General features: G+C 36.1%; 1 pseudogene across 1 annotated transcript in view; it reads right to left on the bottom strand.

The window, feature by feature from the left end:
• The window catches only part of LOC143659412 (origin recognition complex subunit 1 pseudogene), a 117,656-nt pseudogene extending 99,665 nt beyond the window's left edge, over positions 1–17,991 (bottom strand). Inside the window, exon 1 of the transcript XR_013163525.1 lies at positions 17,898–17,991. The product of XR_013163525.1 is annotated as an origin recognition complex subunit 1 pseudogene (transcript). The remainder of the gene's footprint in view (positions 1–17,897) is intronic.
• Between the last annotated feature and the right edge of the window lie 823 nt (positions 17,992–18,814).

The raw sequence follows: 18,814 nt of genomic DNA, 5'->3' as shown, positions 1-18,814 counted from the left end.
CTTTCACTATTTGCAGACAATATGGTCCTATATTTAGAAAGTCCTGAAAAATCAACAACAAAGACTCTAGAGCTAATAAATGAGTTCTCGTAAACTGGTGGGATACAAGATCAATAAGCAAATATCAATAATGTTTTATACACTAGTAATGAGCATTTTAGGAGGAAATCAAGAAAAAATCCATTTACAATAGCAACTAAAAGAATAAAATATCTAGAAATAAATTTAACCAAGGATCTAAAGGACATTTATACAGAAAACTGCAAAACTTTGCAAAAGAAATCAAAGAAGACCAAGTAAACAGGACATGCCATGTTCATGGATTAGAAGATTATCATTAAGAAGTCAATTCTACCCAAATTGATTTACAGACTCAATGCAATCTCAGTCAAAATTCCAATGGCCTATGTTGAAGAAATGAAAAAATCCAATAATCAAATTTATTCAGAAGGGTAAAGTCCCAAATAGCCAAAGCATCTTGAAAAAGAAGATGAAAGTTGGACTCACACTTCCTGATTTTAAAGCATATCTAAAAAGCTATAGTGGGTGGCCCACAGTGGCTCAGCAGGCAGAGTTCTTGCCTCCCATACCAGAGACCCAGGTTCAATTCCTGGTGCCTGCCCATGCAAAAAAAAAAAAAAGTTATGGTGGTCAAAACAGCTTATGGTGTTGCCATAAAGACAGCCATATTGATCAATGGACTCTAATTGAGTTCAGAAATGGACCCACATATTTATGTTCAATTGATTTCTGAATTGTTCTGAAACAACCCAAATATCCATCAACTGATGAATGGATAAACAAAATATGGTATATACATATGATGGAATACTATTCTGCTATAAAAAGAAGATCCTGAAGCATGCAACAACATGGATAAACCTTGAGGACATTATGTTGAGTGAACCAAGCCAAACGCAAAAGGACAAATATGGTATGATCTCACTAATATAAAGTAAATATAATGAGCAAACTCATGGAGGTAATACCTAGAATACAGATTTACTAGAAGATAGAATGAGGGTAGAGAATGAGGAGCTGATGTTAATTTGTGCAGAATTTTTAGTAAGATTGATTGTATATGTTTGGAAATGGATAGAGGTGACGGCAGCACATTATTGTGAGTGTAATTAACAGCACTGAATTGTGCATATGATTGTGGTTGAAAGAGGAAGTTTAGGGTTATCAATGTCACTAGAAGGAAAGCTAGAGGATGAAAAATGGGTCTGTTAAACATAGTGAACCCAACTGAGGATGATAAAGGTGGTCAATATTGCAAATACAAGAACATTCTTCCATGAACTAAAACAAATGCATGTGACTGTAGGGTAGTATATGGGAAAAAAACATACCTAATGTAGTTAACAGCAATATTTTAATGTTCTTCCATCAACTGCAACAAAGTACCACACCAATGCTAAAGTGTCAATAACAGGGGAGGCATAAGGGTATGGGGTTTTTCTTTGGGGAACAATGAAAATGTTCTAAAATTGATTGTGGTGATGGGATGAAAGAACAACTCTGTGATTATACTGAGAGCCACTGATTGTACAAGTTGAACTATAAGGTGTGTGAATCAAACTGCTTTTAAAAAAATCTATAGATGGCTGAAAATTTATAGTATGAAATGCATATATTAATCCTAGAGTTAGCCAACCTTGGAGGTTTAGGGCACAGTCCTCCAGACTGCTAAATCTGCCCAAGATTTCTGAACCCTATTGTAAGGAGTTAGGGTCCAAATACAAACTTTGAAAGAAGAATCCATAAAGGCCACCTTACTCCTTACACCAACTGCAAGTTCAGGGGGTTCCCAAAACTACCTCAGATTTGATAATTCACTAGAAAGACAAACAGAAGCCACTGAAACTTACTGTTATTACAATTATTACAGGGAAATGATACAAATTAGACCAGTAGAAGGAAAAGACACAGAGAGTACACTTTGTGAAGTCTCTTCCAAGTGCCTTCTCCCCGTGCAGTCATCTTGACTACTATGTGTGATAATACACACTGAATAATGCCAACCAGGGAAGTTGACCCAGGCATTGTGTCCAGAGATTTTACTGAGGCTTCATTTCATAGACCTGAATGACTGATTTATTATACACATGGTTAAACTCAAACTCCAGCCCCTGGCTGTCAAGAGGCCCATCATGAGTCACCTCATTAGCATAAATTATGAGGGCCTCCCTATAAATAACAAAGACACTTCTGTCACTCAGAAATTCCATATGTTTAGGACCTAACTCCCAGGAACAGAAAACAAAGTCAAACCTCTCTTTAGGCAAAGTCAAATTCCTTACTACACAATTAAAAAGAAGTTCTAAAATCAGTAACCTAAGTTTCCAACTTAATAAATTAGTGAAGGAAAATTAAATTTAACCTTAAACAGAAGACAGAAGGAAACAGGAGAGACTAGAGCAGAAATCAGTGAAACTGAAAACCGTGAAAATAGACAAAAGCAATGGATTTAAAAGGTCATGCTTTGAAAAGATCAACCAAGTTGATAATCCCCTAGCCAAGCTGACCAGGAAAACAGGAGTAGACATAAACCACCAATATAATGCATAAAAGAGGGAACATCACTACTGCTCCCACACACATTAAAGGACCACTAATGGAACACTGCACAATTCTATGCTGATGAATTCAATAAGTTAGATAAAATGGATCAAGTCCTTAAACAACATAAACCACCAAAACTCACCGAAAAGAAAGAAATAAATCCTATATCTTTTCTTAATTGATTTTATAGATACCTATTATGTATTTACAAAACCATGTAATCATCCAAAGTATACAATCAGTGGTTCACAATATCATCATATAGCTGTGCATTCATCACAATCGACTTTTTTTTTTTGTGGAAAGTAACATATATACAAAAAAGCAATAAATTTCAAAGCACATCACAACAACTAGTTGTAGAACAGATTTCAGAGTTTGGTATGGGCTACAATTACACAACTTTAAGTTTTTACTTCTAGCTGCTCTAAGATACTGGACACTAAAAGAAATACCAATATACTTGATTCAGCAATCAGACTTAAATCCTGCATCTTTTAAAAAGTTGAATCAGTATATTAAAGACTTTCCACAAAAGAAAATTCAATGGAACAAATATTTTTATTACTAAATATTACTTAAATATTTTACTAAATATTTTAAAAGTACCTATTGTACACAATCTCCTTCAGAAAGCAAGAGAGAATACTTCACAACTGCTTTAAAAATCCCATCTTAATTATTTACTTTCCTCTGCTAACTTTGGATTTACCTTGTTCTTCATTTTCTATTTCCTCAAGATATGAGATTATTAATTTGAGATCTTTCTTCTTTAATAAAGATGTTCATAGCTATAAATTTCCCTTTGAGCACTGTCTTCACTGTATCTCATAAGTTTTGCTTTGTTGTGTCTTCGTTTTTATTCATCTCTAAGTATTTTCTAAATTCCCTTGTAATTCCTCTTTAACTCATTGTTTAAGAGTGCTTAATGGCCACATTTGTAAATTTTCCAGAAATTAGAAAACTTTTCTAAGGAACATTAGTGGAATATTCAATAAATGGACACTTGTACCATCTTCATAAAATGGAAGTCTCCATATTGTAAATATGTCAAAATCTCCCCCAATTCCATACAATGTCCCTGTGAGTTTTGGTGGTTGTGGTGGATTTGATAAGCTGTTTCTAAAATGTATATAGAAATACAAACAGCCAAGAATAGTGAGGGCAATCTTGAAAAGAACAACTTGTTCAACCATATTTCAAAGTTTGAGCTATGAAATTATGATGATTAATACAGTATGTTATTGGTGAGGAGACAGACAAATAGACCAATGGGAGACCACTGATGAGTCACATACATGGACATTTGGTTCAACATACATGGGCATTTGGTTCAAGAAAGAGGGGAAATCCAAATGAAAAATAAACATATAAAAGGTGTTCAATACTATTAGTAAGGAAAATACAAATTAAAACCTCACTAAGATACCATGGCCTACACACCAAATTGAGAAATAATAAAACAGCTGACAGTGGCCAAGTATTGATATGAATGTGGAGCAAGAGAAGTTTTATACATTCTTAGTAGAACTTTATAAAGTGGCACAACAACTTTCTAAAGCAGTAGTTGCTTTTACTTTTATTTTGCAATTGAAGATACACATCCTGCAATTCCACAAAGAAATTCTATTAGAGAAATTCTTGCACATGTATACAAGGATATAGGTATAAAAATGTTCATAGCAGCAATGGTCATAATGGCTAAAAACTATAAACTGCATAAATGTTTGTCTACATAGATTTTTATTATGAAATATTATGCACAGAAAAGCAATATCAAAGTACAATTTACCAAGCAGTTGTACAGCAAATTTCAAAATATAGTATGGATTGCAGGTCCACAATTTCAGGTATTTCCTTCTGGCTATTCTAACACAATAAAAACTAACAAGAAATATCTATATAATGATTCAGTAGTCATAATCCTTTGTTAAATCCTAACTTCTCTGTTACAACTCCTCCCTCTCATTTGATCATTCTCTCAATCTTCAGGGATATTTGGACAATGACCATTCTAACTTCTTCATGTTGAAAAGGGGTGTCAATAGTATAGGGTAGGGGTATGCAACTGGTTGATGCTCTGGGAGAGACTGGTAACTCTAAGTTTCAGAGCTTATCTGACATAGGAAAAATCTGGAGGTTTTAAGTTTCTGAAAAATAAACTTAATAAGTAAAGCTTTTATAAAGTCTTAAATATAACCCTGGGTTTTCTCTAAGGTTTTCAGGAATACTTTTGGTTGGGGCTTGGTATACCGTGGCAATCTGTAATATCTGGCTGAAGCTTTCCATAAGAGCAATCTCCAGAATGACCTCTTAAATCTATCTGAAATCTCTTAGCCCTTGAATTCTTATTTTGTTACATTTATTTCCCCATTTTGGTCAACCAGGAACACCTGATCCCACGACGCCAGGTTCAGGCTCGTCCCTGGGAGTCATATTCCATATTGCCAGAGAGACACATATCCCTGAAAATCATGTCTCACATAAGGGGAGGGTAGTGAGTTTATATTCAGAGTTTGGCTTAGAGAGAGCTACATCTGAGCAACAAAAGAGGTTGTCTGAGGTGATTCTTGGGTGTGCTTATAAGTAGGCTTAACTTACACTGCAGAAATAAGTTTCATAAGGGCCAGCCTCAAGATCGAGGGCTTGGCTTATTAAATTGGGAGCCCTCAGTGCTTGTAAGAATATCAGGAATTTACCAGGTGAGGAAGTTTACTAGTTCAATTTTATTTCTCCATTCCATCAAGGAAATTTGCTTTTTTATTATCTTTCCCCAATACTCTGGACTCTATCATGGTATTACATTAAGCTATATGGAATCATTAGATCTCATTCTCTATTCTAGGTGCCATGTATCTAGGTTGTTTAAATGAACTGGTCAGACTGGTTAAGTTTAGATAGGGTGCCACATAAAATTTAAATTTTGAACAGAATAAACATCTCTTCCTTTGGTCTCACACAGAAGCTGAAGTTTTAAAATACAGACAATATCATCCTTTATCCTGTATTCTGATTTACCTTAGTCCCAACAAGATCAGCTTCCTTCATATCTCTAATTGAGATTATGATATTTCAGTAATCATTCAGACTATTGATATCATAATCATTGAGATATGGGTGGTTTTTCATCTTCTTTAACAGTTGCTATATGGCATAATACCGAATTTCAGAGCTATAGAACTCTAGCTCTGAGTCTCAGGTGTCACACAGGTACCTATAGATTCAGGGTACTACCAAGTCAAACACAAAGAGCACAGCATCTCAAAATTTAGAAATAACACTTAAAGCACAGGAATAAATGTTACTACTGTAAGAGCTTACAATCTAGGCCCTAGTTTACCTATAAGCATTTTCCAAATGAGTTAATACAGTATTTGTCCTTTTGTTTCTGGCTTGTTTTGCTCAACATAATGTCCTCAAGGTTCATTACTCTGCAGTTTTTGTTGAGATATATTTACATACTATATATTCTATCCAAAGTATATAATCAATGTCTCACTGTATCCTCATTTCGTTGAACAATGATCCTCATTCTCAATTTTAGGCAATTTTCATTGCTTCAGAGAAAAATAACAGATATACACAGCTGTACATAAGAGAGTCCACCATATCTCTTATCCCCATTCCTAATTATTTACCCCCAGTGTTGGTGTGTTACTAGTAAGGTATTGCACTTTGCTATGGTCTATAGTATGCAATAGGCAATTTTCCCCATGCACCACTCTATTATTAACTCTTTGTACAAGTGTCATATACTTGAAGTAGTTCATGCAAGAACTTACTTACATTTATAGTGTCAGTCAATGAGACACATGACTTTAGACCACCTCTTTCAATCATATTCACCTTCAAAAGGTTCTAGTACTAACAATCCCAACAAACAATTAGCATCACCTCTATCCATTTCCAAACACTTAAGGTCAATCTCATTAATAAATCTGTACACACTAGGTAACTGCTCCCCATTCTCTAGCTTCCATCTCCAGGTCCCCTATATTTTACATTTCAGTACTCTGAGTTAACATTTTCTAGGTGATTCACATTAGTGAAATTATACAATTGCTATCCTTTTGTATCTGGCTTATTTCATACATCATTATGTCTTCAAGGATCATCCATGTTGCCACATGCTTCAGGACCTCATTCCTTCTTACTGTTGTATAATATTCCATCATATGGTTTTACCACATTTTGCTTATCCACTCATCTGTTGATGGACACATATTGTTTCCATCTTTTGGCAATTGTGAATAATGTTGCTATGAACATCAATTTGCAAATTTCTGTTTGTGTCATTACTTTAAAATCTTCTGGGTATATACCAAGTGGCAGAATTGCCATGTCATAGGGAAAATTGATACTTAGTTTTTTGAGGAATTGCCAAACTGTCCCCAAAGCAGCTCTGCCATTTTACATTCACACAGCAGTGAATAAGTGCTCCATTTTCTCCGCATCCTCTCCAACCTTTGTGGTTTCCTGATTAATAGTGGCCATTTATAGGTGTGAGATGACATCTCACTGAAGTTTTGATTAGCATTTCTCTAATAGCTAATGATGATGAACACCTTTTCATGTGCTTTTAGTCATTCGTATTTCTTCTCTGGAAAAAAAAGGTCTATTCATCTCTTTTGCTCATTTTATAATTGGATTGTTTGTCCTTTTCTTTTGAGTTGTAATATTTTTTATATAGACTGGATGTCAAACTTTATCAGATACATGATTTCCAAATATTCTTTATGATTGAGTTGGCTGTCTCTTCACCTTTTTGACAAAATCTTTTGAAGCACAGAAGTGTTCAGTCTTGAGAAGTTCCCATTTATCTACTTTTCTTTCATTGCTTGTGCTTTGGGTATAAGGTCTAAGAAGCTACCTCCTATTACTAGGTCTTGAAGATGTTTCCCGATATTTCCTTCTAGGAGTTTTACGTACTGGCTCTTATATTTAGGACTTCAATCCACTGAGTTAATTTTTGTGTAGGGTGTGAGGTAGGTGTCCTCTTTCATTCTGTTGTATATGGATATTCAGTTCTCCCAACACCAAGTGTTGAAGAGACTGTTTTGTCCCAATTCAGTGGATTTGAGGGCCTTGTCAAAAATCAACTGACATAATGCCATAAGGCATGCAATGTTGTGAATGTACATATGGGACATTTGGTGAGACAAAATAAGTCAGAAAAAAAAAAAACAATGGTATGGTCACCTTTACAAAATGCTTATAAGAAAACAAGGGCCTAGATTGTAAGCTTTTAGAGCAGACACATTAAATCCAGAGTGGTGATTATTATTTCTGGATTCTGAGAGGCTGTTAAAACCTGATATTTAGAGATAAGAATGAAGCCAAACAGGTTGGGGTTAAAGTAATTCAAAACATAGCGGTAAGGAAAACAGTGTCTCTATTTTAGAACCACACATACTTTTTGAGGAGGTTTATTTGATCTGGAATTGAAATTTTCTATAGTGCATAATCTAATTCAACCTATCTGTATAGCTCATTTGAACAACTGAAACACAGAGAGCACAGAATGAGAAAGAGGTCCTTTGATCCTGCATAGATTATTGTAATGCCTGGAAACATCCTAAAGTATATTAACCAGATAATCAAAAAGTATTGGGAAACTCGTCTGAGGGAGGGGAGAAAGACTATGGAACTATTAAACTCTACCATCAGGGATATCACCTGATACTATTTCAAACTTTAGGGACACCCAAATCCATAGACATGCCCTCAATCACGAGGCTTACTCTTGTGATGCTTATGTAGGTAGCGGAGAAGCTTAGACTACCTAGAGGAATGCCTAAGAGTTACTTCTGGAGGAGCTCTATTGTTGCTCAGATGTGGCCTCAGTCTCTCTAACCCCAATGACATCCAGGGGTGAAAATCTCCCTGGCAATGTGGGAGAGGACTCCCTGGGATGAATCCAGACCTGGCACCATGGGATCAACAATTACATCCTTTCCGAAAGGGGGAAAAGAAGTGTAATTATAAAGTATCAGTGGCAGAGAGAGTTCAAATAGAGTTGAGAGGCTACGCTGGAGGTTGCTCTTACACAAGCTTCAGGTAGACTTTGCTACCTATCATAATCTGCCAACCCCCAACCAGAACCATTCCAGCCAATCCTAAGGAACACCGAGGGCAATTTATAAGATTCCACAAGGGTTCCAGGCACTAGAGTAGCTTGACAGAAACCTACAACCTCCAGATAAGTCCCTGGTCCAGATAAGTCCTGATACCCAGCCCAGCCTTTCCAGAACATCAGATAGTTCCATTTCCCTACCCTGTATTAGTGACAGGCCCTTTCAATATAAAAAATTTAGAATTGCCACAGCCCAAACAACCTCAATGAGAGGCATGGAAAGATCAAAGGTGATGGTGGAATTATATATAGAAGATAGGACTTAACAAACGAATATGAATGCTGAATCATAAACTGATATTTCTTTTAGTCTCCAGTATTTTAGAGCAGCTAGAAGTAAAAACCTAAAATTGTGAAACTGTAACCCATGTCAAAGTCTAAAATATGTTCTACAACTAATTGTGGTGCTGTGCTTGGAAATTTATAGCTTTTTTTGTATATATGTTATTGCTTACAAAAAAAAGAAGGAAAATAAGTCGATTGTGATGATAAAAAAATATTTAAGCCCACTAGCCTCCTATATTCTGGAGCAGCCAGAAGGAAAAACATGAGAACAATGTTTTGTTTTCTACCATCGTATGGTAGCCCACGACAAACTCTGGGATCTATCCTGTAACCACTTTTTGAAGAGTGCTTTGAAAACTATTGCTTTCTATTTCTTTGCTTTGTATATATGTTATATTATACAATCAAAAAAGTTTTAAATAAATAAATAAATAGGAAGAACAAATGTTAAAATAAATTGGGTAGACTGAAATGCTAATGATCAATGAAAGGGAGTGGTAAGGAGTATAGAAAAAAATAGGGAGAATAACGGTTAAAATATATTGGGTAGATGGAAATACTAGTGGGCCAGTGAGAGGGAAGAATAAGGGCTATGGTGTGAATGAGCTTTTTTCTTTTTATTTCTTTTTCTGGGGTGATGCAAATGTTCCAAGAAATGAACAAGGTGATGAATATACAACCCTGTGATGATACTGTGAGCCACTGATTATACACCAAGTATGGAATGTCCATATGTTAAGAATGTTCATGTCTGCATGTTGTTTTGTTTGGTCAATAAAAAAAAATCAATTGACCACAAATCTGGGATATCTTTCTGAACTTTCAATTTGATTCCATTGATCAATATGTCTATCTTTGTGCCAGTACCATGCTGTTTTGACCACTGTAGCTTTATAATAAGCTTTAAAGTCAGAAAACGTGAGTTCTCCAACTTCATTCTTCTCTTTTAATATTTTTGGCTATTTGAGGCCTCTTTCCCTTCCAAGTAAATTTGATAACTACCAAGTCTGCAAAGTAGGTTTCAGAATTTTGATTGGTATTGTGTTGAATCTACACATCAATTTGGATAGAATTCACATTTTAATGACATTTAGCCTTCCTACCCATAAACATGGAATGTCTTTCCACCTGTTTTAGGTTTAGCAATGTTTTGTAGTTTACTGTGCACAGGTCCTTTAAAGACTTGTTTAAGTTTATTTCTAGATACTTGATTCTTTTAGTGCAATTGTGAATGGATTTTTTTTCTCAATTGCCTCCTTGGTTAGGTCATTACTAGTGTATAGAGACATTACTGATATATGCACATTAATCTCGTATCCCCCCATGCTGCTGAACTTTTAGCTCAAGTAGCTTTGTCATAGATTTCTTGGGGTTTTCCAAATATAGGATTTGTCATCTATAAACAATGAGAGTTTTGTTTCTTCCTTTTTGATTTGGCTTTTTTTTTTTTTTTTTTTTTGCCTAATTACTCTAGTTAGAACTTCTAGCACAATGCTGAATAACAGTGGTGTCAATGGGTATCCTGTTCATTCTCATTCGTAGGGGAAGGCTTTCAGTCTCCCACCAATGAGTATGATTCTGGTTGTGGGTTTTTCATGTATGCTTTTTATCATAGTTCTAGTTTGCTAGCTGCTGGAATGCAATATACCAGAAACAGAATGGCTTTTAAAAAGGGGAATTTAATAAGTTGCTCATTTACAGTTCTAAGGCTGAGAAAATGTCCCAGTTAAAGCAAGTCTATGGAAGTGTCCAATCTAAGGCATCTAGAGAAAGATATCTTGGTTCAAGAAGGCAGATAAAGTTCAGTTCTCTCTCAAGTGGAAGGGCAAATGGCGAACACAGTCAGAATTTCTCTCTCATCTGGAAAGGCACATGGTGAACATGGTCAGGGTTCCTCTCTCATCTAGAAGGACACATGGCGAACACGGCATCATCTGCTAGCTTCTTCTCCTGGCTTCCTGTATCATGAAGTTCCCCAGGAGGCATTTTCCTTCTTCATCTCCAAAGGTCGCTGATTGGTGGACTCTGCTTCTCGTGGCTATGTTGTTCTGCTCTGCTCTCTCTGAATCTCCTTCATTCTCCAAAATGTTTCATCTTTCATAGGACTCCAGGAACTTATCAAAACCCACCCAAATGGGTGGAGACATGTTGTCACCTAATCCAGTTTAACAACCACTCCTGACTAAATCACATCATCCAGCGAGATAATCTGATTACAGTTTCAAACATATAGTATTGAATAGAGATTAATCTACCATTATGAAATGGGATTTAGATTAAAACATGGCTTTTCTAGGGGACATATATTCTTTCAAACCAGCACAATCGTATTGAGGAAGTTTCCTTCTATGGTATTTTTTGAAGTGTTTTTATCAGAAAAGGATAAATTCTATGGAATGCTTTTTTTCAGCATTAATTGAGATGATCGTGTGTTTTTCCCCCTTTTGATTTGTTAATGTGTTGTATTACATTGATTGATTTTCTTGTGCTGAACCACCCTTGCATGCCTGGAATAAACCTACTTGCTCATGGTGTATAATTCTTTTCCTGTGTTGTTGGATTTGATTTGCAAGTATTTTGTTGAGAATTTTAGAGTGTTACTCAATGATATTAGTGTGATGTTAGCTTCATAAAATGAGTTGGGTAGTTTCCTTTTCCCTCAATTTTTCTGTAAGAGTTTGTAAGAGTGCTACCCTTTTTTTTTTTTCTTTTGAAAGTTTGGTAAAATTCCCCTGTGAAGCTCTCTGGCCCTGGGCTTTTCTTTGTAGGAAAGTATTTAATAACTGAATTTCCTTTTGTTTGGTTTGTTGAGGTCTTCTACTTTTTGAGTCAGTATAGGTTGTTTGTGTGTTTCTAGGAAATTGTCTGTTTCATCTAAGTTGCCTTAAATTGTTGGCATATAGTTGTTCATAGTACCCTTTTATGATTTACTTTATTTCTTCACAGGCCATGGTCATTACCATCCTCTCATTTCTGATTGTATTTATTTGCATTTTCTCTCTCTTTGACTTTGTCAGCCTAGCTAAGGGTCCATTGATTTTATTGAGCTTTTCAAAGAACCAACTTTTGGTTTAACTGATTCTATTGTGGGTTTTTGTTGTTGTTGTTCTGCAATTCACTTATTTATGCTTTAATTTGTTATTCATTTTCTTCTATTTGCTTTGGGATTAATTTGCTATTCTTTTCCTAGTTACTTTAAGTAAGCAGTTAAAGTCCTAGTTTTTTGCCCTTTCTTCTTTTTTTTTTTTACGCTGTATGGTGGGGTCATATTTCATTCATTTTCCATGTGACTATTCTATTATTGCAGCACAATTTGCCTAATTTTTTGTTTGTTTTCACTGATTTCTTTTGTTTGTTTTGAGAAGTGCATGGGCCAGGAATCAAACCCAGGTCTCCTGCATGGCAGGAGAGAATTCTACCCTCTGAACTACCCTTGCACCCCCATCTTTCTTCTTTTTTATATATATATATCTAGGGCAATTAATTTCCCTTTCAGGATGCCTTTGCTGCATCCCATAAGTTTTGATACGTTGCATTCTCATTTTTATTTGTCTCCAGATATTTACCGATTTCTTTTGCAATTTCTTCTTTGACCCACTGACTGTTTAGGTGTGTTATTTAACTTTTTGTGAAAGTTCCATTTTGGTGGTTGCTGATTTCCGGCTTCATTCCATTGTGGTAAATAAAGTGCTTTGATTAATTTCAATCTTATTAAATTTATTACAGCTTGTGCCCCAGCATATGCTCTGTCCTGGAGAACATTCCATTAGAACTAGAGAAGAATGTATTTCTTGGTGTTTTGGGGTGTAACAATCTATATATGTCTGTCAGGTCTAATTCATTTATCACATTGTTTAGGTTCTCTATTTCCTTATTGATCCTACCTGGTTATTCAATCTATAGAAAACAGTGGCATATTGAAATTTCCCACTATTATTGTTGAAACATGTATTGCTCCCTTCATTTTTTCCATTGTTTGCCTCATGTACTTCAGAGCTCCTGAACTGGGTGAAAAAATATATATGACTGCTATTTCTTCTTGATGAATTGTCCCTTGTATTAATATGTAGTGTTCTTCCTTGTCTCTTATGATAGCATTTAAAATCTATTTTGTCTAATATTAGTATAGCTAGTCCTGCCTTCTTTTGGCTTCAGCTTGTGTGGAATGTCTTTTTCCATCTTTTTACTTTCAATCTATTTGGATCCTTGGGTTTAAGATGAGTCTTTTGTAAACAGTACATTGAAGGATCATATTTTTAAACCCATTCTGCCAAACTTTATCTTTCAATTGGGGAGTTTAGTCCATTAACATTCAAAGCGATTACTGTAATTACAGTTCTTGAATCTACTATCTTATCTTTTGGTTTTTACTTGTTAGATCTATGTTTTTCCTTTCTCTGTTTGTATCCTTTAAGTTACCCTTATTAATACTCTTCACTTCTGTGCCTTCCTCCAGACCTCTCTTTCCTGCTTTTCTTTTTCTCTCAGCTGACAGAACTCCCTTTTAGTATTTCTTACAGGGCAGATCTCTTGTTAACACATTCTCTCAGCATTTATTTACATGCGAACATTTTAATTGCTCCCTCACTTTTGAAGACCAGCTTGCTGGATAAAGAATTATCAGCTGGCAATTTTTCTCTTTCAGAATCTTAAATATATCATACCACCACCTTCTTGCTTCCATGGTGCCTGTTGAGTAGTCAGAACTTAGTCTTATGTGACATTCCTTGTATGTGGTGAATCATTTTTCTCTTGCTGCTTTCAGGACTTTCTGATTTTCTTCACCATTTGACAGTCTGATCAGTATGTGTCTTGGAGTGGGTCTATATGAATTTATTCTATTTGGAGTTCATTGGGCTTCTTTGATTTGCATACTTGTCTTTTATAGGCATGCCGGTTTGAAAGGATTTATGTACCCTAGAAAAGCCATGTTCTAATTCTAATCAATCTTGTGGGAACAACCATTTCTTTTAATCCCTATTCAGCACTGTATGTTGGAAACTTGATTATCCCCACAGAGCTGCGACTCACCAAATTGTGGGTGTTAACTTTTGAATAGAGGAAGATATGACCACTCCCATTCCATGTGGGTCTTTATTAGTTTACTGGAATCCTTTAAAAGAGGAAGAATTTTGGAGAGTCCTTTTTTTGAGAATGACGAGAGCCAGAGCCCATGCAACCAGAGACCTTTGGAGATGAAGAAGGAATACACCCCTGGGAGAGCTTTATGAAGCAAGAGACCTGGAGAGAAAGCTACTGGATGTTTCCATGTTCACCATGTGACTTTCCAGTTGAGAGAGGAACTCTGATCTTCATCGGCCTTCCTGAACCAAGGTATCTTTCCCTGATGCCTTATATTGGATATTTTTATAGCTTTGCTTTAATTGGGACATTTTTTCAGCCTTAGAACTGTTAACTAGCAACTTATTAAATTCCCCTTTTTAAAAGTCATTCCATTTCTGACATATTGCATATCAGTAGCTAGCAAACTAGAACAATAGAATTGGGAAGTTTTCCCCAATTATCTCTTCACATATCTTCCTAGTCTTTTACTCTTCTTTTCTCTTCCTGGGATCTAGTGATTCTTACATTTGTGCACATCACGTTGCCCATCATTCTCCTGACAGCCAATTCAAGTTTTTGCATCTGATGCCATTTGTTCTTTTGTGCACTCAAATTCAGTGGCCCTATCCTCTAGTTCACTTATTTCTTGCTTCTTCAAATCTGTTGTTGTGTGTCTCTACTATATTTTTAATTTGATCCACTTTATCTTTCATTTCTGTAAGATCTGCTATTTTTCCATTTATTCTTTGAAATTCTTTATTCTCTTCCAGTGCTTTCTTTATCTCCTTTGTCTATCTAATTCATTGAAGTTATTTAGGAGATTTGAATAAACATCTTTAATTCTTCCAAATTCTATCTCTTTTGGCTTTTTAATTTGTTCATTGGCTTCTTGAATCTTCATTTGCTTGATTTTTTGTTGATTTCTTGGCATTTGATTATATTGATAAGGATAAATTTCCTAAGTTGATTTCTCTCACTTGTCTAAGATTTTCTATTTGCTTGGGTTTGCAGTGAAGGTCTGCTTTGTACTTGGTTTGTCAGTAATTCCCCACCAAACCAAGGCCAGGAGCTCATGAAGGAGGTACAACTCTAATTGAAGATCTGTTAAAAGCTAGGGAGAAAGGCAGTCGGTCAGAGTGCACTTTCCCTGTTTCCTCAGAAGATAACGCACTTGTGCCACCTCTTCCCCTAAGGATTACCTCTCCCCAACTGTGGCAGGATTGAGACCAGGTGCAAACCCAGTCAATGCGGCAGAGCTCCATGTATGTTGAAAGCACCCAACCCCAAGGGTGGGGGGTGCGCACTGCACTTCACTGGAGGATCCACTTGTGGGCCAGATGGGTTTGGTGATTCCCAGGCTCCTGTGTTAAATGGCCTTGGCCTGAGGAGCCGAGAGTTTCTATACCCCCTGCCCGCAAGCTGGGAGTGCCTAGTGGTGCTGTGTGGCTCCCTCCTTCATCCCCACCTCTCACCCCCATGCATGCCCTGAGTGCTTCACACCTCCACGGAGAAAGGGAGTGGGACCCCGACTGCCACCTTTGCTGGCCAATTGTTAGATCAGCTGTGTTCTGTGTCCCCGCCTCTACCTGAGGGGAGGACACCCCCACACACACCCACACACACCCTACCTTCACCCCCGTCTCCAGAAGTCAGAACAGTGATCAACTTTAGAGGATTGGGAGAGGATTATAACCAGTCAGAGGCGCATGGTGGGCTTCAGGATACAGGTGATGTTCTACTTCTTTTTTTTTCCTTTTCTTTTTTTTTTGTGCATGGGCAGGAACCGGGAATCGAACCTGGGTCTCCAACATGGCAGGCGAGAACTCTGCCTGCTGAGCCACCGTGTCCCGCCCAATATTCTACTTCTTGATTTGAGTGGTATTAATATGATTCTTAGCATTGTAATTATTTGTTAAACTGTACATTTTATTTTAAATTTTTTCTGAATGTTATATATATCACAATTTTTTTAATTATAAGACTTTCCCAAAGATCCCTTTCTAGATCATAAATCTAGAAATATTTCATTACAAATCTTAAATTATACATTTTATACAGCAAGAAAAGTTTGACATTTGTTGTTAATAATTGCAATAATTCAGATATATCTTCCTTATATATTGTCAGAATTGAATAACACCAGTATACAGTTGAATATAAGCATTCCAATCACACTAGCATTAAACAGCATAGGTTTATCAAGCAGCACAAATATTTACAGCCCATTACGTCTTCAACTGAACTTACAGGAACTTATACTTCCACTATCTAGCAAAGTTACTAAATAACTACATTAAAAATTTTACACTTTAAAAATTATAGTTTTACATTGTACTAAATGAACTAGCATTCACTTAAGTTTGAAAAAAACATGTTTAACATCTGTTTCAAATGGGGTTTTGGCTTTTAAGAAAAAGAACTTTATTCAATAAAGAAATATAATTAGGAGCTTTCTTAGTTTTTCACAATCAAATGAGGGTAGTTAAATGAGCAGAAATTTTCCTGATAATTTAATCGTTAAACGACTTTAGTATTGGTACTAGGTAAATGATTCTTAAAAGTTTTCTAGGTGTGGAATCTTGCTAATCAGAAACAACTTTAGATGACAATGTTCCTGAAAGAACTGTTTTTGACTCCCTGGAGACAGTTATTCTTCAATATCAGTAACCCACTAATAATTCTTGTTCATGCAACAAAAATTAATTTTTTTCTTTTCCCCCCAAACCCCCACAATTGTAAAATGAACAATGAACTCTTTAGTGAGATCCTGTGTGATTTCATGTTTTACTAAATTTCACCATTACTGTAGCTATATTTGCACAGTAAGAAAATAAAAGCATTTTGTGATGTCTATTTTATTCTCTAAAAATAGATTTTCTGTACATCAAAGTTTGATTCTGTATAAATTCCTCAATCTCCCTTGGTTATATCTCTAAATGTAACATGTCTTCCTAGCCTATTTTTTAAAAATATTAAAGCTCCTTATATCTCTAAACATACCATATTTCCTAGGCTATCACTTAATAAAATATTAAAGTTCCCAGACTACAGCAAAAAAGAGAGACAACAAAAATCTATAAGTACATAAACATTGGAATAAAATGTGGGGTTTTTTCTCATTCATTCTCACAAGTCGTCAATACTAAGCAATAGCATTGGAGTATTGCATAGGACTTGATCAGAGAAAGCCAAATTCAAACTACAGGAATTATTTTGTGAGGAGTTGGCAAGGCTAGACCAAGGAAGAGGAGGTGGGATCCAGAGAAATCAGAGCCCTTGATCACCTGTGCACTGGCAGGTAATCTGGGGACAGACTCGATGCTACTGGGTGGTCTTCAGGGAAATAATTATTCAAAAGCAGAAATCCCCAACTGAGAGAGATGCAAACTACTTTCCTTTTGATTTAGCCAGCATATGGCCACACTGTAATCTCAGCTAAAATCTGTGCTTTACTCCATTCCTTGAAAAATATACTACTATTGTACCTGTACACCTAAGTGTTACGTGTCTTAAAACAGAGTCACAAAATGAACATTCTCCATTGGAATCTACTTCCAAGCCAATATACTAGAGGAGGAAAGACTTTTTAAGTTTTACCAGTATAGGCTACTAGGCTGAATGAAGAAGTGCCACACAGTATTTCTACTTTTTAAATTACTGTGGTGGCTCTCATCTCTCCCCTTTTATTACATCCTCAACTCAACTGCCAGATTAATCTTTCTAGAACTCCGTTTTCCTTTTATTGAAAGCTACACTGTCTGACCTTCTGAATCAAGTATACACTCTGAACAAACTGCCTAGCATTCAACCAAGAATCTCCATAATCAAAGCTCACCATATTCAACCTTACTTTTAACTGCTACCAAACATAACACTAGTTCCAAATGTGATGCTGACTCCCACTCCTTGCCTGAAATGTTCTTCTTTCCTCTCCACTTACCAACCACAGCTTTTGCATTCTTTGTGTGTCATCTCTTTCATGAAGCATTCTCTGATGACATCACACACCCTGGGTTTTCCTTCAGTCAACAACTATACATTAAGAACCTCTTATGTTCCAGAAGCTGTAAGGGCCCCTTCCTCCCCATTCTTTCTGTCCACTATTGTGTGTAATTTAGACTTAATATTCTTATTATTTATCATCTTAGTCACAATGTCACTATATTACATATTTAGTGGAAAATGCTGTTTTCCTTACTAGTTGATTCTTGTGTGCAATCTCAGTGTAACTGTAGGTGATTGGTCCTTAGAAACCCAAACTCAACACATGTTTTGTACCCACTCTAGCAAGAGGAAAGGGCTAAAGGTCTTAATACCTGCTTGATATAAAATATGTTTCCATGCATAAACCTTATGAATGATCTCTTTTGTGTCTTTCTTGGAGGAATAGAAGGAAAGAAAAGAGCTTAGCACCTTTGGAATATTTTCTTCAGTTGACTGGCACGTCCGGATATAATTTGTTAGACATTTATGGAGTTCCTAGTATGCGCCAGGTACAGGTACAAAAATTGTATCTACTATATAGGGCCTTAACTGGTTGTTTCTCCAGCATCTATTACGGTTTATTCGCACACGAATACTGCCTATAAGTTATGTGTTGAGTGAATAATTGAACATACCTTTCCTGCCCTCAAATGGCTTACATTTTAATGGGGTGAGGATTAGGGGGATACGGATGCTGAACAAATAGACCGGCAAGGAAATTTGAGGGAGTGATAACTGCTATGGAGAAAATAAAACAGGATAATTAATATCCTATATTATGCA

The sequence above is a fragment of the Tamandua tetradactyla genome, chromosome 16, assembly GCF_023851605.1.
Source record: "Tamandua tetradactyla isolate mTamTet1 chromosome 16, mTamTet1.pri, whole genome shotgun sequence".
NCBI lineage: Eukaryota > Metazoa > Chordata > Mammalia > Pilosa > Myrmecophagidae > Tamandua > Tamandua tetradactyla.
This window is presented reverse-complemented; position numbering and strand designations above follow the sequence as displayed.